The sequence below is a fragment of the Littorina saxatilis genome, unplaced genomic scaffold (genome assembly GCF_037325665.1).
Source record: "Littorina saxatilis isolate snail1 unplaced genomic scaffold, US_GU_Lsax_2.0 scaffold_324, whole genome shotgun sequence".
NCBI classification, from domain to species: domain Eukaryota; kingdom Metazoa; phylum Mollusca; class Gastropoda; order Littorinimorpha; family Littorinidae; genus Littorina; species Littorina saxatilis.
In genome coordinates, this window is record NW_027126294.1 from 2,736 (window position 1) to 11,548 (window position 8,813).

The 8,813-nt window shown below is 40.2% G+C and overlaps 1 long non-coding RNA gene across 1 annotated transcript; it reads left to right on the plus strand.

The window, feature by feature from the left end:
* Positions 1-1,075: 1,075 nt before the first annotated feature.
* On the plus strand, positions 1,076-8,345 carry LOC138954758 (uncharacterized). Its single transcript, XR_011451957.1, has 3 exons — positions 1,076-1,459; positions 2,335-2,530; positions 6,624-8,345. It is a non-coding gene; the product is annotated as an uncharacterized lncRNA (long non-coding RNA).
* Positions 8,346-8,813: the final 468 nt, after the last annotated feature.

Sequence of the window (8,813 nt, forward strand, 5' to 3'; positions counted from 1 at the left end):
TTGACAAACCAACCTCAGAAATGAACTCGCCGACATCAAAAAACCCTATATTGAGGTATTACACGACTCTTTAGCCCATCTGGATCAAAAGTTACATATTGACCATCTTCAAGATGACCGTTGGGCGGCCATCTTGGATTCTGAGAATTTCCCAAAGTGCAACTTTAGGCAACCAAGCTAATTTGACTCTCCGTACCCTATAGATTACATTTCCGTCATAAAAATTTACAGGAACAGGGTCATTTCCAGGTTTCATACATGACATAGAAGGCTGGCTGGTAGACTATTAATCCGATGCAAATTAACAATAAGAGCTGAACGCATGTGTTACAGTGTAGATAACAGTGACATACAACTGTGTGTCCGACAACTTGTTGAATAACGAATTCTATCGAAAGACATTTGTGAAAGTGTGTTAGCCTAGACCGAACAGATCAGTCTGCTAGTGGTCGGACCTTTAGCACACGTCCGCCACACGCCATTTTTCCTCTCTCGATTCGAACATTTTTGGATCAATTGTCTTTCACTAATAGTAATACACTACAAAGCAGATGTATGAGTGTTGTAGTGTAAATGAATATGAGGCACAGCTGTCTGCCTGACAACTTGTCGAATAAGGAATTATATTGAAAGATATATGTGAAAGTGTGTGAGCACAGCTGATCAAAAGTCCGTCTGCTAAAAGCAGCTTCGATTCAAAAGTTTTTGGGCTCGATTATTCTTTTTTAAGTTACCCAAAACAACGTTAAGGAAAGTGCTATTGCAGAAAACTGACATGCATCTTCCCGTCGGATAACTTGCTCGATAAGGCCTTCTATTAAAAGATATTTCAGAAATATTGTGAGAGTGATGTTTGACGGACGTTGTAGCCTCTCAGTGCGGACTCTTAAAGTCCGACTACTGTGACCAAAAACGAGGCAAAATTGAAAATAAGTAATTAACACTGTTATTTACTAATTTTCACGTGAAAATGGTAACCTTAGGTTCTGGCACTAGTAAGCCGTCATACAAAAGCGTTTTGGTGTTTATATCTTTTTGGTTGTTTGTTTGTTTGCCGACCACGAAGGGCCATATCAGGGTGGTGCTGCTTTGACATATAACGTGCGCCACACACAAGACAGAAATCGCAGCACAGGCTTCATGTCTCACTCAGTCTCATTATTCTGACACCGGACCAACCAGTCCTAGCACTAACCCCATAATGCCAGACGCCAGGCGGAGCAGCCACTAGATTGCCAATTTTAAAGTCTTAGGTATGACCCGGCCGGGGTTCGAACCCACGACCTCCCAATCACGGGGCGGACACCTTACCACTAGGCCAACCGTGCCGGTATATATTTTTGGTACCTGGTTCATGATCTGTTCAATTTCAAACTAAGCATGCACAAGTTTTAATTTACTTTCATTCTGTATGCAGGTACCAAAAGCCCGACATCACCGGAGGAAAATACAAGCAAAGGTATGCACGCATGTCTTCAGTGACTGAGAATGTTTATGGGATGAATGAGAGTTGCCTAAACTTCTACTGCAATATGTTTAAGGCATTCATCCCCATTTCATTTCATTCAATCCTATTAGGCCAGTAAAGGCACCCCACTTGACTCTGTGGTACTTTTTCCTGATCAAAAATTTCTTTCACAGTGGTCACATGACGATGCTCAAGCAAGGGTACCCCCCAAATCGACCTGACATAAAAAAAGGAGTACCCCCCAAAAAACCAATAGTTGGGAAAAAAACCCATCTATCTTTCTCTCTCTCTCTCTCTCTCACTGTCCGTCTCTTTCTCTCTGTCTTTCTCTCTCTCTCTCAATCTCTCTCTCTCTCTCTCTCTCTCTCTCTCTCTCTCTTTCTCTCTCTCTCTCTCTCTCACCCCCATTGGTTTGTATATGGGTCTGTGGCCTTAGTAATATAAACCATTATCTTTCTCTCTCTGTTCTATTTGTATGTCCGTGTGTATATATGATTAGAGTAGTATGAAAAAGAAAGAATTTCTGTAATGCTTATGCCACAAACCTTGTAAAATAAGATTTGATTCAATTTGGTCTTCCCCCTCTTCCATTTCAGGCAGTTTTCTTTGTTGTTGCTATAACTGCGAATAAAAGGTGTGTCATTATTTTTTATAAACAAGGAACATAGTTTTTGTTACTGTGAAAGAATTTTGGAATTGTTCTCTAATAGTTGGGGGGATGCTGTCCTGACCCTGTTGAAGGTCGGCACTTGTATATATATATATATATTTTGTTATTATTATAAGGACCTTTAAACTAACCCCTCTTTTTCCTTTCTTTTGTGATGTAGTTTCCAACTTCATTATTCAAGTATCATGGGTTTCAGGAGTCAAAATCCAGACAGAGGGCAAGCGATACTTTTGTATCTTCTGCGAAAAGTACTTTGCTCAACACCTCAACCGGCACCTCATAAAAAGCCACAGCGAGGAGGCAGATGTTGCTGCGGCCCAGGCTCTTCCGGAGCCCCAACGCTCGCAGGCCCTCTTGATCATCCGAAACCATGGCAGAGACGGAATTAATTGGTATGTGTCCTGCAAGGAGCTAAACCAGATCACAAGTGGTCATGAAAGCACTTGTGCACCATTGTGCCAGTACTGATTTTTAGACTACAATAGCTAGTTTTCTTATATACTGATTGCAAAAGATAGTACAGGGGTACCTGCAATGACTTGCCAGAAGTGTCCTTAAATTGAAGGTGGCCTGTCATGTTGACGGGTAATTTTGGTAGGGATAATAGACAAATGGACAACAGAAAGCGTCAGCACACTCTGGTTTACGTAAACTATCAGTTTCTGAACAGACATTGCCAGGTTTTTTACGCACAGTACAAACACCCTTTCATTTAAACACTCACCGCTTGCGAACATCCTAAGTACCCTCCGTAAAGAGCTAGCATTTTTTTAAGATTTTATTTTTGCATGGCCTGCAGGATTGTCTAGTACCAAAATCAGACGCTTTTTGGCGCTAGTACTAAAATCTAAATAATAAATTGACGACTTGTAACACAAGCATTCATTAATCCTAAAAGATTTGTTTTTCATCAAAAAAGATCAGTACAACTCGAAGTTTTGAAAAATGGACAAAAAGGGAGTCCGGAAGCTTGTCACGCAAAGAAGTGTTTCCCGAAGCAGACACATTTTTTGCATTGAACTTGCTTCTTTGAAGCCAACTCCACCGTTAAGTTTGTGTGACTCGCAGTCGTTGTTGCATTTTAGATTCAGAGTTACACGATAATGTTCTGATGCAGATAAGGCGAGTCGCATTGAAATCAGAAACTGACGACTAGATTGTGAAAAAAAAGGAAAGTTGATCACACCCCGGGGTCCACGATGGCTATGGCGTTAGATAAACCATGCAAAAATAAATTCATTGAAAATTGCTGGCTCTTTACGTAAGGCACCTCAGATATTCTCAAGCGGTGAGTGTTCAAACAAAAGGGTGTTTGTACTGTGTGTCTTTGATGGTTTGCGGGAGGCTTACTGTGCCTTAAAAGGGATATGTGGTCTCTCATCGGAGAGGCCACACATTGCAGGTACAACTCCACACACTTTTTAACTTTGTGACTTTCATTGCCGTGCACTGATACACTGAGCACAAAAAAGTAAAGGATATTTTTTTCAATGGTATACCCCAGATAACAGCAGTTATTTGGTCAGAAATATACGTGAATTTGAAAATCAGTCTTTCTTCTGCTCAAAAATGTGTTTCTGGAATCTGAGCAATATCTGGGTATGATGTCACTGGTCCGTGACCACATCTACTCTCAAAAATTGTGTTTTTTGATGGCTTGATTCACTTTCAACCGTTGAAACAGTGACTTAAACTGAATATTTTACATTTTTTACATTCGAAAGTTTATTTGGTGTCTTACCTAATGGTTCATACAAATTTCGTTCAAATCTGTCGCGCTGTCAGGCTGATCTAGTGTGTAAAACAGAGCGACCACAAAACTGAAAAACAGCAAAAAATCAATGGTTTTAATGGTGTTTTTGCTGGGTAGCTGCAGGCTCTCCAAATTTCACAGAACTTAACTTTTTGTGCTCAGTGTACATACAGCAGACTTGCGCTCTTCAGTCTCTTTGTTTGTATGTTTGCTTAATGCCCAGTCCACCACAAAGGGTTATGTATCGATTGGACATTGGATTTCCCTTCTTTGAGCCATGTGACGTCAGAGGCATACAAAACTTCATATTTTGGCGTTTCAGGTTGACCGAAACTTCAAAGGAACTACAAAACACACGTCATGTGTTTGATTGCATGTGTGTGTGCTGTTCAATGTCAAAACAACAACAAAGTCAGTACATGACGTGTGTTTTGTAGTTCCTTTGAAGTTTCGGCCAACCTGAAACGCCCAAATATGAAGCTTATGTGTTTGATTGCAAGTGTGTGTGTGCTCGTTCAATCGTTAAAACAACAAAGTCAGTACCTGAAAGGAATGCAATCGATAAATAAATGTTATTTGCGTTTTTGACCAAAATATGACATTTTACACAGATCAAGACAGTCATTGTTCTCCGAGACTGCGCTAGCAGTCGAGGTGAACAATGACTGTCGAGATGTGTGTAAAATGTCATATTTTGGTCAAAAACGCAAATAACGTATAATATCAGGGCGGTTGCTCTTCAGTGCTCTTCAGTGTAATGCACCATAAAAGAGGAGTCACACTACACAAATTCTAACCTGTCTTTGATGCAATTCATGGTCTCATTGATTTTTGGGTTGTTCTTGTTGATTATTTTATTTTATCATATTCGTTCCATTTCCTTGTATTAATACACACCCCACAAAATAATTTTTAAATCCAACCAACATGGTGGGTTTTTTTTTACTCACATGCGAAGCAAAAGTGAGTCTATGTACTCACCCGAGTCGTCCGGACGTCCGTCCGTCCGAAAAACTTTAACGTTGGATATTTCTTGGACACTATTCAGTCTATCAGTACCAAATTTGGCAAGATGGTGTATGATGACAAGGCCCCCAAAAAACATACATAGCATCTTGACCTTGCTTCAAGGTCAAGGTCGCAGGGGCCATAAATGTTGCCTAAAAACAGCTATTTTTCCACATTTTTCCCATTTTCTCTGAAGTTTTTGAGATTGAATACCTCACCTATATATGATATATAGGGCAAAGTAAGCCCCATCTTTTGATACCAGTTTGGTTTACCTTGCTCCAAGGTCAAGGTCACAGGAGCTCTTCAAAGTTGGATTGTATACATATTTTGAAGTGACCTTGACCCTGAACTATGGAAGATAACTGTTTCAAACTTAAAAATTATGTGGGGCACATGTTATGCTTTCTTCATGAGACACATTTGGTCACATATGATCAAGGTCAAGGTCACTTTGACCCTTATGAAATGTGACCAAAATAAGGTAGTGAACCACTAAAAGTGACCATATCTCATGGTAGAAAGAGCCAATAAGCACCATTGTACTTCCTATGTCTTGAATTAACAGCTTTGTGTTGCATGACCTTGGATGACCTTGACCTTGGGTCAAGGTCACATGTATTTTGGTAGGAAAAATGTGTAAAGCATGTGAGTCGTATGGGCTTTGCCCTTCTTGTTTTACCTTTCTATGCCCTCCAGCAAGAAATAGTGGACAGCGAGCTTTGCTTGCTTCCAAATTTATATAATGAGCTAATTATAACATTTAATCATCATCAAAAACCTTGTCAATGCTTTCAATGTGTGTGTGATTCAGAAGTCGTTAGGTAATCTGGCAGTCATTAAACAAGGTAGGGGTCAAATTAAAAGTTTTAAAGTTGCCACAGCGCTCCAAAAACTCAATAATGTTTGTTGCGGTTTTACAAAATGTGATCCAGATTCACTGAAGGGGGCCGGGGACTCAAAATAACCATTTTTTCATGTTGGGAGTCGTTTACTATGTTTTAGATATGGTTAGCTCTGTTCAATCAATCAATGAGTCTTATATCGCGCATATTCCGTGGGTACAGTTCTGGCCTCTGCAGTGATGCCGTAGATGAAATCTTTTTCTGAGTGATGATGATTGTGCATTGTAAACAGGAATCGCTTGACAAGTGGCCCCCTTCATCCCCCCCTTCCTCGTCCTGATATGGCTCTGCGTAGTCGGCTGGACGTTAAGCAACAAATAAACAAACAAACAAACTTTCACGGCCTATTATTCCAAGTCACACGGGTATAGGTAGACAATTATTAACTGTGCCTAAGCAATTTTGCCAGGAAAGACCCTTTTGTCAATCGTGGGATCTTTAACGTGCACACCCAATGTAGTGTACACGGGGGGAGGTTCGGACACCGAAGAGAGTCTGCACACAAAGTTGACTCTGTGAAATAAATTTCCGCCGAACCTGGGATCGAACTCACGCTGACAGCGGCCAACTGAATACAAATCCAGCGCGCTACCAACTGAGCTATATCCCCGCCCGTTAGCTGTATCATTCTGTTTTTTTTCTTTTCCTCTCACTTTGAAGGCCTGGGAATTATGTATTTTTGTCAGTATTGTTTTTTATTTTGTATTTTGTACGTTATTGTCTCCATGGAAGGTGTGATTTTTTGGGTGCTCATTTTTTGTAGTCTTTAGCATGTACAACAAAGGCATTTTGAGGAACAGCTGTCAATTTCTGTTTCAGGGAACTACAGCAAGTTCTCGAGAGAAGAAGAGAAGGCCGTGAGGAAGCTTTTTCAAGCTTCCATTTTGGGAGGAAAGCTTCCAGGAAAGAAACAAATTTTGTTGGGCATTGCAGGCAGCCAAACACTGGAAGGGAGATCCTGGACCCAAATTAAAGATAAAGTGGCAAATGAAAAGAACACATGAAGCACATGTACTAAATTTAACTGTTACTTCCTACTGTAATATTAATTCCATTTCCCGCAGTTTCCTGTCACTTTGAGGGAAAACTGCACTTTGGTTTGTGCAGTGCAGTTGTTTTGTCAGTTGTTCTCCTCTTTATTTGTTCTATCGTCTTTCTTCTTCTTTTTTGTGTGTGTACTTTTGTGTTTTTGTGCCTGAAGAAGACCCTTAGGTCGAAACGTCCCTGTTATTTGTTCCGTGTTCGTCATTTTAACGTGAGTACATTGCTTTTTGGTCTCTTTATTGTTCCCTCTCACGTGCAGTCGCCATTGTTTAATACTTTGAGGGAAGTTAAAAGAAATATTTTTGTCGACAAGCAAAGTGGTTACAAGCCCCCCGGTCATACACTTTTTTTTTTCGTAAAGCACAGATTTTTTGCTCCCACCCATGCAGTTGGAAAACCTTTTCAAATCTCTTGTGTTGTTTTAAACTTTTGCTCTAAACATTTGGTATGACACAAATTTTGAAGTGAAAATTGATTCGGATTACAGTATCACTTGATTATGTTTCATGATTTTTGAGTCACTTGAGAAAAAGTGACTCTATGTAATCGGTCAGTGTTAGTCTGTCCGGCCGGCCGTCCGCCGGCCGTCCGTAGACACCACCTTAACGTTGGACTTTTCTCGGAAACTATCAAAGCGATCGGGCTCATATTTTGTTTAGTCGTGACCTCCAATGACCTCTACACTTTAACGATGGTTTCGTTGACCTTTGACCTTTTTCAAGGTCACAGGTCAGCGTCAAAGGAAAAATTAAACATTTTATATCTTTTCTCGGAAACTATCAAAGCGATCGGGCTCATATTTTGTTTAGTCGTGACCTCCAATGACCTCTACACTTTAACGATGGTTTCGTTGACCTTTGACCTTTTTCAAGGTCACAGGTCAGCGTCAAAGGAAAAATTAGACATTTTATATCTTTGACAAAGTTCATCGGATGTGATTGAAACTTTGTAGGATTATTCTTTACATCAAAGTATTTACATCTGTAGCCTTTTACGAACGTTATCAGAAAAACAAGGGAGATAACTAGCCTTTTCTGTTCGGCAACACACAACTTAACGTTGGGCTTTTCTCGGAAACTATAAAAGTGACCGGGCTCAAATTTTATGTGAACGTGACTCATTGTGTTGTGAATAGCAATTTCTTCCTGTCCATCTGATGCCTCATATAATATTCAGAACTGCGAAAGTGACTCGATCGAGCGTTTGCTCTTCTTGTTTTCTGGTTTACCTTGTTTCTTTTTGGTGTAAATATGTGGACGTCTGCACTGACAGATGTCATGACAGCTGTCCTTTGTATGAGATTGTCTGGGTTGTGGATAACTCCCATTGATCATGACTTTTGTATGGACCCGCAGCATTGTTACGTGTATTTGCTCTGTCCAGTAGGAAAACATTTTTAAGTCTTCTTGTGTTGTTTTAAACTTTTGCTCTAAAAATGTGGTTCCCATTGAACCTCAGTACAGATTATGGTTTGCAAAATATATGTTGCTTACTTGATTCTTGAGAATTGTGTTTGTTTTCGCTACCCCCGCGGGTTAGGGGGAGTCCCATATTGGTTGGGACGAGAAAGAATTTACCCGATGCTCCCCAGCATGTGGTAAGAGGCGACTAACGGATTCTGTTTCTCCTTTTACCCTTGTTAAGTGTTTCTTGTATAGAATATAGTCAATTTTTGTAAAGATTTTAGTCAAGCAGTATGTAAGAAATGTTAAGTCCTTTTTACTGGAAACTTGCATTCTCCCAGTAAGGTAATATATTGTACTACGTTGCAAGCCCCTGGAGCAAATTTTTGATTAGTGCTTTTGTGAACAAGAAACAATTGACAAGTGGCTCTATCCCATCTCCCCCCCTTTCCCCGTCGCGATATAACCTTCGTGGTTGAAAACGACGTTAAACACCAAATAAAGAAAGAAAGTCTGTTTTCGCCAAGTGAGGGTGTGTGACTGTGGCTGTGAGTGTGTTTGT